Source organism: Coffea eugenioides, unplaced genomic scaffold, assembly GCF_003713205.1.
Source record: "Coffea eugenioides isolate CCC68of unplaced genomic scaffold, Ceug_1.0 ScVebR1_55;HRSCAF=288, whole genome shotgun sequence".
Lineage (NCBI taxonomy): Eukaryota > Viridiplantae > Streptophyta > Magnoliopsida > Gentianales > Rubiaceae > Coffea > Coffea eugenioides.
In genome coordinates this window covers 5,440-17,504 of record NW_020864408.1, presented here as the reverse complement: position 1 = coordinate 17,504, position 12,065 = coordinate 5,440, and positions in this window count along the sequence as shown.

Below are 12,065 nucleotides of genomic sequence, written 5' to 3'. Positions count from 1 at the left end.
ACTAGATAAAAGAACTAGCCTTGCCGCATAATCATGAAGCAATTCAGAGTTTTCATGGAGTTTTTGTTGATTGAGGAAGTAGAAAAAAGTATGCCGTTGCTAGTCTCCTAACAACGAAGAAAACAAAAGCAGAGAAAAGTCCAAGACCCAGATGCCCTAGTCTATTGTTGTCTTTTTATTTATAGTGTTGCTGCCAAAAGTCTTCATTCAAAAGGCTTCCTAATCCCACGTAAGTTCAGAATTTGTTTCCAAAGAAAGGTGGTAGTCTAAAGGATAGGGCCCGCGGTCCGTCTTTTTCACGCAACTCTACCTTGTCTGGCGTGGGCACGCCTTATAATGCCTAGTATTCTGGAATTTGTCTCTTTTTGTCACTTTTAACACCACTTCGCCTGCAAATAACACAAATACCAAATCTGGGCAGAAATCCAATACTTTGCATAATAAACTGCCAAAATTAGGACCAAATAACCACAAATAAACTGCATAATTATATCCCTATCAAATTCCCCCACACTAAGACAATGCTTGTCCTCAAGCATTTCAAACTTTAAATACACACCCAAGCAAGCAAACATTTTTGCAGCAGTCGAATTCAAAACAATGGCTATTAATCAAAGCAACTATTGCCAATGTATCATTTAGATAACTGTCAAGTACTGATGACAAATTTTACGAGATAACTCTCCAACTAGCTTTTAAAACCAACGACTCTTTCAAATCCAGACTAACTAATCTAAGAATAGAAAATATCCAACCAACATTTTTTTTTAATAACCGGTCCAACTATTAAGCAAAATCTCAACATAAAGACTCATGGTTCCGCAGGCAATACAATTATTCACAAACTTTCGTGCTCGTATACTTTTTTCTTTCATTTTTCTCATTTTTTTTGTTTCTTTTTCCTTTTTTTTTTCCTCCTTCTTGAAGGAAGTGCTTAGTCTTGAGCCATTCAAGTCTTTTGACGCGAACTCCGACATCTCTCCAATGAAGGAGTCCGGTTACTCAACTTTAACCGCTTAAAGACCACATACTCATAATTATCGCTGTTTTTTGACGCGAAAATCGACACTTTAGGTGAAGATCCCCGGTTACTAGTCAATGATAACCAGCGGAGTATAGCCGAATATTATTCACAAATAAACACCCAAGTAAAATTAAAACCATGCAAGCCTGCTTCATTTCCTTAACATGGAGAACTAAGATTAATAATTGAACCAGTTCACACAAAAATGTCAGAAAAATATTTACAATGCCTAGAAAAGTTAACCAAGAGAAATGGCAAGAGTCACAAAAATCTCAAATATTTACCAGAGAGTCATCCTAAAATTTTACCATATCATACTTAACATATTATCATCTAAAACCGTAACAATAGTTAAATTTGAAAATCTAGCCATTGCTTATCAGGGCTAACCATAAAAATCCAAAAGACATGGTAAAGGTTTTTTTTTTTTTTTGGGAAGAAAGAAAAGTAGTAAGAAGGAAAAGCTAGATTACTCCCCCCCACACCTAAATTCTACATTGTACTCAATGTAAGAACGAAAAGTGGAAGTCAAGTGAAGGGAGCAAAAAACTTCCCTGAATGAATAAAACTGCAGCAAAACACCATGATAGAGGAGGTGTCAGGGACTGGAAGTGTTGCTGTAAGGCGTGACCACGCCTTATAAGGCAGAGTCTTCTGCCCAAGCATGTCTACGGTGTTCAAGAGCATCACTTATAGGGCGCGGGCATGCCTTGTAAATCCAAGTCTGTGTCCCCAGAGTCGACTAGAGTTGCTGTAAGGCGTGACCACGCCTTATAAGGCAGAGTCTTCTGCCCAACACTTGCAATGAAACAAAACAACCCAAAATCAACGAAAAATGAAAGAGAACTATAACAAAAAAAAAATGGAGGCCTTGGGTTGCCTCCCAAGAAGCGCCTTTCTTTAACGTCTTTGGCTAGACTACTCCACAATGAGCAATTAGGCATAGATAGGATCTATCAAGTGTACCTCTTCCACAGTGCCAATGTCTGAAACATCAACAAACGGTTTTAAACGATGACCATTAACCGTAAAACTCTTATTAGTCTCGAAACTCTGGATTTCAACCACACCATTGGGAAAGACATTGACTACAACATATGGCCCAATCCAACGGGATTTTAACTTACCTGGCATGAATTTCAACCGTGAATTGAACAAGAGTACCATTTGTCCTGGGGAAAAGTGTTTCGCACGCAATAGGTGGTCATAAAACTGCTTGGTACGCTCTTTGTACAAACGTGCATTGTCATATGCTTCAAGACGAATTTCCTCCAACTCCTGGAGTTGGAGCTTTCTCTCTTTGCCATCTCTATCCGCATGCAAATTGTATTGCTTGACTGCCCAGAATGCACGATGCTCAATAGCCACAGGTAAATGACACATCTTACCAAACACCAACCTATATGGGGACATTCCAATAGGCGTTTTATACGCCGTTCGATATGCCCACAAAGCATCATCCAATCGCAAGCTCCAATCCTTACGGTTGGGGTTAACCGTTTTCTCCAATATGCTCTTGATCTCTCGATTGGAGACTTCAGTTTGCCCATTGGTCTGAGGATGATATGTTGTACTCACACGATGGTGCACTCCATATTTTCTCATGAGAGCTGCAATGGTGCGATTGCAGAAATGGGTACCTTGATCACTGATGATGGCTCTCGGCACCCCGAATCTATTAAAAATGTGGGATTTGAGAAATCCTACAACAACTTGAGAATCATTAGTCCGGGTAGCTTTTGCTTCTACCCATTTCGATACATAGTCAACTGCTAACAAAATATACAAAAATCCAAAAGAGTTAGGAAAAGGTCCCATAAAGTCCATACCCCAAACATCAAATACTTCACAAAATAACATAGGCACTTGAAGCATTTCATCCCTATGAGACAAACTCCCAAATTTTTGACATTTTTCACAGCTTTTACAAAATGCATAAGCATCACGAAACAATGTTTCCCAATAAAAGCCACAATCAAGGATTTTTCTAGCAGTTCTCTTAGGTCCAAAATGGGCACCACATGCATAATTATGACAATGAGCAAGGATAGAAGGAGTTTCACTTTCAGGTACACATCTACGAATAATTTGATCAGAACCTATTCTCCACAGATATGGCTCGTCCCAAATATAGTATCGAGAATCATGGACTATCTTATCTCTCTTACTCTTACTCATGCCAATAGGAAATTTATGACTGACCAAAAAGTTCACAATATTTGCATACCAAGGTTCCTTACCTTTGAGATAGAATAGATGTTCATCAGGAAATACCTCAGATATGGGAACTGCTTTCTCCTCTCTTATCAATCTACTCAAATGGTCAGCTACTGAATTATCCACCCCTCTCCGATCCTTGATCTCCCAGTCAAATTCTTGCAGCAAGAGCACCCAACGAATGAGTCTTGGCTTGGACTCCTTTTTTGACAGGAGATATTTCAAAGCTGCATGATCAGAGTAAACCGTTACTTTTGACCTCAATAGATATGATCTAAATTTCTCAAAAGCGAAAACAATAGTTAAAAGCTCCTTCTCCGTAGTGGTGTAGTTGCATTGAGCTGGTGTCAATGTTTTTGATGCATAGTATATCACGTGACTACACTTCCCACTCCGCTGTCCAAGCACAGCTCCTACGGCATATTGACTGGCGTCACACATGAGCTCAAAGGATAGCTTCCAGTCTGGGGGTTGGATGATTGGTGCCGTGGTCAACATATCCTTGAGTGTGTCAAAGGACAATTTGCAATCATCTCCAAAGTTGAATGGCACCTTCTTTTGAAGCAGGCGAGACAACGGTTGAGCAATTTTTGAAAAATCTTTTATGAAACGCCTGTAAAAACCTGCATGGCCTAGAAAACTACGAATATCCTTGACATTAGTAGGGTAAGGTAGACTAGTAATCAAATCAATTTTAGCCTTATCAACCTCAATACCCCTTGATGAAACAACATGGCCCAAAACTATGCCTTCCTTAACCATGAAATGACATTTTTCATAATTAAGAACCAAGTTTGTTTCAATGCATCTTTTCAAAACCTTTGTTAAATGGTCTAGGCACTGATCAAAAGAATCACCATATACTGTAAAATCATCCATGAAAATTTCAATGCAATTATCAATCATATCAGAGAAAATACTCATCATGCATCTTTGAAATGTTCCAGGAGCAGTACACAAACCAAAAGGCATACGACGATATGTAAAAGTTCCAAAAGGGCAGGTAAAAGTGGTTTTATGTTGGTCCTCTTGAGCAACAATAATTTGATAATATCCAGAGTAACCATCTAAAAAGCAAAAGAAACACTTACCTGCCAATCTCTCAAGCATTTCATCAATAAATGGGAGCGGAAAGTGGTCTTTCCTAGTTGCGGCATTTAACTTCCTAAAGTCAATGCACATTCTCCACCCATTTTGCAATTTCATTGGCACTAACTCATTCTTTTCATTTTTCACCAATGTGATTCCAGTCTTCTTGGGAACAACATGGACTGGACTTACCCACTGGCTGTCAGAAATAGGAAAAATAATTCCTAATTCTAAGAGTTTGAGAATCTCTTTCATCGCCACCTCCTTCATTGCAGGATTGAGCTTGCGTTGATGCTCTTTCACGGGTTTTGCGTCCGACTCCAAAAGGATGTGATGCATGCAAATGGATGGATTGATGCCTTTGATGTCTGCTAACGTCCATCCAATTGCTGGTTTAAATTCCCGTAAGACCCGTAAGAGCCTCTCTTCTTGCAACGCAGTTAAATCATTGGCAATGATTACAGGCAAAGTCTTGTTATCTCCCAAGTAAGCATATTTCAAATGCTCGGGCAGTTCCTTCAATTCCACATTAGGTGCCTGTTGAACAGAAGGTAGAATTCTTTCATTAGAAGTGGGTAATGGTAGAAAAGAATTTTCAAACCTGCCTGGAAGCGGATGTAGTGAATGTAAGGACATGATAGCTTCTTTGACTTCCTCCTCCTCCATGTCATCCACTTCCAAATTGGTCTTGCCTTGTTGTAAGACAAAGTCCAACTTGTCCCCCATGAAATTCTGTTCAAAATTCTCTTGCACGATGGTGTTAGTCATGCCAACAAAATTTACAGACTCAGTATCCACAAGATGCTTCATTGCATCAAAAATATTGAAAGTGACATTCTCTCCATCAAATTCCACAGATAAAGTCCCTTCATGTACATCTATTTTAGTCCTTGCTATACTCATGAAGGGTCTACCCAAAAGAATCACTGCTGAATTAGTAGAGTATTCATCATTCATATCAACAATGTAAAAATCCACAGGAAAAATGAATTCATTGACCTTTACTAGAACATCTTCAACTAGGCCCTCAGAGTAGACATTAGACCTATCTGCCAGTTGAATGATTACCCTAGTTTCTTTGAGGGGTCCTAAATTCAAAACTTTAAAAATTGAAAGAGGCATGACATTTATTGAAGCACCTAAGTCAAGCATGCTTTTTTCAATTCTTTGATTGCCAATTATGCATGGTATAGTAAACATACTTGGATCCTTGCATTTCTGGGGCAACTTCTTTTGAAACATCGCTGAGACAGTCTTCCCCACCTTCACCTTGTCATCCAGACTCAACTTATTGCGATTAGTGTATAAGCCCTTCAAAAATTTAGTATATTTAGGCAATTGCCTAATCGCATCCAGCAAAGGAATATTGATCTCCACTTTCCTGAAGGTGTCCAAAATCTCTTTCTCAGATTCTTCCTTTTTAGCCTTTGTAAACCTGCCAGGAAAAGGAGGAGGAATGTCAACTTTCTTTGAGACTTCGGAGGATTGTTTCTCTTCTTCCTCTTCCACCTTCCTGGGCACTTCTTCTTCTCTAGCGTGGGCACGCCTAGGAGACTGTATCTCCTTGCCACTCCGTAATTGCATTGCACTGGCATTCTCCTTGGGATTAGGAATTACTTGAGATGGTAACTTCCCTCTATTGCTATTTTCCAGGTTGCTCATGGAAGTTTCCAATTGGGACATTTGTGCTTCCAAATTCCTAATGCTAGCACGAGTCTCCTGTTGAAATCTGTGAGACTCCTGCTGCAATTGACTGGTGCTTTGAGCCAGTGACTTCACCATATCTTCAAGAGTCATGTTTGAATTGGAAGTGGATGGTTGTTGCACTGGTGGCCGTGGTTGGAAATATTGTTGAAAACCAGGGGGTTTTGAAGCATAGCTAAAGTTAGGATGATTTCGCCACCCTGGGTTGTAATTGGGTGCAAAAGGATCATTCCTTCGTGGAGGTGGTCCAGAAAAATCTCCCACTAAGTTGGCTTGTTCAAGTGAATCCTCCTGGAGAGTTGGGCACATGTCAGTCATGTGTCCGGGAGCCGCACAGATACCACAAGTCTTCACCGATGGTAATTGCCCCCTTGCCATTTGACGCACCAGAGAGGTAAGCTCAGATAGTTTACCCTCTAAGTCAGAGTGATTCACTTCATTGACCCTTCTTATTGCTCCATCAGCTCTCACTCCAAATTGTTGGGAATTTTCAGCCATGGTGGAGATCAATAACGTGGCTTCGTCTGTGGTCTTGCTAACCAGAGCACCGCCACTGGCTGCATCTAACATGTTCCTATCCATGGGTGATAATCTCTCGTAGAAATATTGTATTAAGAACTGGTCAGGGATTTGATAATGCGGGCAGCTGGCACACAGTTGTTTAAAGCGCTCCCAGTACTCATATAGAATTTCCCCATTCGCCTGCCTAACTCCACATATTTGTTTCCTTATATTGGCGGCTCTAGAGGCAGAAAAAAATTTCTCGAGGAATCTTCTCTTCAAGTCTTCCCACGTAGTGATGGATCCTGATGGCAGGTAAAATAACCAATCTTTAGCCTTATCTACCAAAGAGAAAGGGAAGGCTCTCAACTTGATGTGGTCCTCAGTGACTCCTTGAGGTTTCATTGTGGAGCACACCACATGAAATTCTTTCACGTGTTTATGTGGGTCTTCACCTGCAATACCACGAAAAGTAGGAAGTAAGTGAATAAGATCAGATTTAAGCTCAAATGCCTCTTCCGTGTTAGGAAATATAATGCATAATGGCTGTTGGTTCACGTTCGGAGTTGCCAACTCCCTCAAAGTCTTTGGGGCTGCCATTGCTACTCGGGGATTATGCGCTTCTTCTTCTTCAGATTCACTTGATGAATCACTGGAAACAAACTCTCGCTCAGATTCTGAAGGTGACGTTGAATCTTGTTGTTTACGCAACTTTGTCTCCTTGGTCAACCTTCTTGTAGTCTTCTCGATCTCTGGATCAAATTCTAATTCTCCTGTATGAGAAGATCGAGGCATAAAATAAAATAAAAATAAAAACTAAAGCCTGTGCAATAAGTCACTTAAAGCACCAGGTTCCCGACAACGGCGCCAAAATTTGGTGGGTGTCAAACCACCAAAAATAAAATTTGTATTAGACCTACTACCGAAACTGAATGAGTATCGTGGTGAGTAGGATCGTCTCCACAGGGAACTGGTAGATTTATCACACACAGATAATTGGGGGGTTTTTGAAAGAGAGATAGATAAATGAAACAAATTAAAGACTTAAAATCACTAAACGAACAATCACAATGGATGCAATAACTCAAGAATGAAATAAACAATTAATTGTTACAACCTAGTCAAGGAATTAATCTTGGCACCGAAGCACACAACTGATCACGGATACAAGGGACAATTCATATACTCACGAATAAACTGGTTATAGTGGTCAAGCGACGCACCCAACCACCAATCTTTCCTTACTTTTATGGTAGTCAAGAGACGCTCATAAACTACTCTCTTGTGACTAGACAACCCCAGAAACGCTTACAGGATTTAATGTAGCCACAACATTAGACATTAGAAAGACCCAATTCTAGATGACAAACACACATGCGAGTTTATTTAGGCTAGATTAATTATCCCCACGATCCAAATTAGACCGCTTGCGAGGCGGTGAAATTGTCTCGTTTGCCACTAATCAAGATGCTTAAAGGCGACGCGCCAACATCCTAATTGGCTATCAATTATTTAGACACTCGAATAACAGGCCTAATTATCCAATAAATCTAAACAATAATAACTCAGGGAAAAATAGCGAATAATCAAATACCCATGAACATATAAATTAAAAATAAACAATTAAAACGATCTCACAGTTATGGTGCCCTGATCCTTGATTTATTCCTCAACTAGATAAAAGAACTAACCTTGCCGCATAATCATGAAGCAATTCAGAGTTTTCATGGAGTTTTTGTTGATTGAGGAAGTAGTAAAAAGTATGCCGCTGCTAGTCTCCTAACAACGAAGAAAACAAAAGCAGAGAAAAGTCCAAGACCCAGATGCCCTAGTCTATTGTTGTCTTTTTATTTATAGTGTTGCTGCCAAAAGTCTTCATTCAAAAGGCTTCCTAATCCCACGTAAGTTCAGAATTTGTTTCCAAAGAAAGGTGGTAGTCCAAGGGATAGGGCCCGTGGTCCGTTTTTTTCACGCAACTCTACCTTGTCTGGCGTGGGCACGCCTTATAATGCCTAGTCTTCTGGAATTTGTCTCTTTTTGTCACTTTTAACACCACTTCGCCTGCAAATAACACAAATACCAAATCTGGGCAGAAATCCAATACTTTGCATAATAAACTGCCAAAATTAAGACCAAATAACCATAAATAAACTGCATAATTATATCCCTATCAAATACTCACCCACTCGGGCCACTCCTGCCAGGCAGACAACAGTTACCTCGACAATTAAACGGCATTGGCGTCTCAAACAGATGGAAGAGAATAATAATCCACAACAGGGCACTGGAGATGGCTCTAAAGGCTGCTTTTCAAACCATTCTAATTTCCATCTACGCTACTTTACATTTTTTATGCTCTCAAGTTTTAGGCCTTGATTTCTCCTTTTATAGACATGCCTTGTCCAAAGTCCATTGAACGTGGTAAGCATTGCAATTTGTTGGACTCAATAGGTCATATCGATGTGAACAATTTCAGCGTTAATTCTTTTCATATCTAACAAACAATTTGTAGGCATACACAGACCATTTTCCAAGCTATCAATGGTCTCCTCTCCTTAAGAACTGTGCGAAAATGGTTGCCGATTGCTTAATTTACCTAATGGTGCGATTCATCTGGAACGCAGCCATGGGTGGATTTTCTTTTTCGTTTTCTATATTTGCTACTTGGGTCAATGTTTCAAGAATTGATATACACAAGGAAAATTGTACTGTAAACGTGCCTCGCAACTACTGGTGATTGTCGAGGCTCTAATTAGAATTTCTTTTATTACACCACTATGGGAACCGGGTTTAATTACACCCATCTTAGATTTTATTTTGATCACAAATATACTTTAATTATTGACTGCCCAATTGTGGCCTTGAGGCAGTGAATTTTATTTTATTTATTTATTTTTTTTCGCTTCTTACACTTTGTTAAATGTACTAGCTAGCATTCAAGTAGAATAGGCAATTGTTGCTTTATTGGGAGCTTCCATTCGAAAATTTTCTTTGCTGAATCGACTTTAGAAGCTGGGACATAATTCAGTTGCAGTACACAAGTGTAGGGATTTGGGGCAGAGACGGTCATACTGCACGGTTAAGGGTCAAGATTTGCCCTCAAAATTTTGTGCGGCTGAGATTACACCATGTAACTCGATTTTCGCATCAAGTGTGGGGCCCACCACTATCTGTTGTGAAAATACATCCTGTGAAAAAAAAAGTTACGCGATGTACAAAGAAAGTTACGCGCAGTTGATAATGACCAAAATCGCCTGGGACGGTTGCACTGCAACCGTCCGTGCCCCGAGTCCCAAGTGTAGCTGTCCTGTCGGACACGGACTCTGTGTACCATGCAATTGTGAGACGCATTAACCTTTTTCATCACTCTATTCTATCTTTGGGCTATTTATGCGACAGGTATACGTTGTATTATAAAATTATTAAATGTATTTTTTTCCTATTTTTATGAAATTATGGATCCAAAGACACTCACCAAAACTGTAGATTGTCTCAAGTTATTTCATTTTTCTGGGTTCTGACTATATATTTCTGGCATGTATGTGTCTTTGCTATGTTTTTCTTATTTTTGGAAATCCGAAAGATATTTTGTTCGAATCATTTTTTTATTTTAACAAAAAATTGGCCTGATTTGAACGTCAATCATTTTGATTTGGAATCCGGAATTTACCACTGTGGAAGCAGGTTTAAGCTAATGAATGTTATATTTTACTTTCAACATACGGCCATTGTATGGAATATTATGTACACTCATATTTACAGATTCTTTTCTAAAAGTATGACTAAAAGCTAAAATTATACACATAAATTTGTACGTGTGAATAGCCAATATGTATTTAAAAGTTATGAGTAAAATTATTACAATTTTCAAAAAATTATGCTACATTAAATCTGTATATGTATGGCTTCGAAGCATTAAATTTGAAAGACCCAATCGATCTAATATTGTGAACAATTTTGCCATTACTTGTTTTCGTATTGGACAACCAGCTTGAGGCGTGCACAGGCGACTGTAGCTGTAGGGTGCTTCGATTTGAAAATTTTCTTTTCCGGGGATCCGGGGATCGTGTCTGGATGCTGGGACACGATTCTCTTGAAAAGGTCAACCGAATATTCATTATCTTCAATCTTTACTTTGATTTCAAAATTCTGAATTTTAGTGCTTGTTTGTTTTACCTTTTCCAAAAAAGAAAAGACCGAGCACTTGAAAATTCACCTATATTTTCCTTATAATTCTCTTTTATTTTGAATAAGTTCATTTATAATTTCTTTACTACTAATTTACTTTCTCAATAGTTATAATACATCATAAAATCGAAAGTTTTACTTTTACTCTTATAGTTAAGGTAAATTAGGGTTTTTGCACATTTTGATAGTGTGGTCAGTTGATAAGATGTGTGTACTAAATATGGTGGATAAGAGCGAGTATTAAGTAAGAGAAATTGTGTGATTAGAAGTACTAATAATAAGTTAGTGAATTATAAGTTAAAACAAAAGTACAAGAGATTCAAGGAAATAGGCTTGAACCGATGTGCGCCGTTTGTTACCGGTTGAGTACACCACTTGATCAATACTTTCTTACCCAAATCTTCTTGTTTTTATTTCATCTAATCATCCCTAAATTAACCCTTAATCCAGCCGAAATCTTTGACTAAGAAAAGGTGAGAAAAAAAAGAAACTTGATTACCAAGTATTGGCAATCAAAGAGATATTTCGCCAAGACATTCCTTTCTTCTTATCTTTCTTTTTGGCTAAGTTTTCTTCCATTTTTTCTTCATGTTGGCCGAACCATTTGAGGGAAAAAAAGAGAGGAGAAACATCCAACTTCATCTTGATTTTGTTTTGTTTGAGTTGAAATCACAAAAACTAAACCGATTAAACTAGTACCAAGGGAGTTAGGAAGCTTGTAGTGGAGAGTTTTTTTGGATAAATAGCTTGATTTTTCACTTCTTTGAAGGTATAAGTTCAACAACTTCCTTTCTCTTTCTTATTCTTGCAAAATATGGTGTAGATGACTTGAATCTTGGAATATTATCGATGATACTCCAGGTTTGGTGTAGATTAGTGAAATTTCAGCTAGGAGTTTTGCAATTTTCAGCCTTATTTATGTTGTTTAACTATAATATGTTGGTTTTGAGCTTGGCTTTGGACTTGTGAGGTGATTAGTAGCCTTATTGTGACTTTTTAGTTTTAAAAGAGGAAATTTCAGCTTTTTTAAGAATTTTCCAACTTTGGTATTGGATGATTATTTGCTAGAAATGAGCTATAGTTGGACGGTTTTATGGCCTAGATCAAGAGCTATCTTTATATTCTTACTTGTAGTGTTGATTTGGAGCTGTTTTGGAAAGAAAATGAAGCCTTGTATGGCTGGAAAAATTGGTAAACACAAAGAAAACGCTGCCCGATTTTTCTCTCGTGGGATAAGTGAGTGAAAGTAGAAATAAGTGTGTGACTTGTGCTCAATTTGGGACTTAGTTATGTAGGGATGCTTAGGTTGACCTTGTGGGTGACTTATAAGCGAAAATTTTGG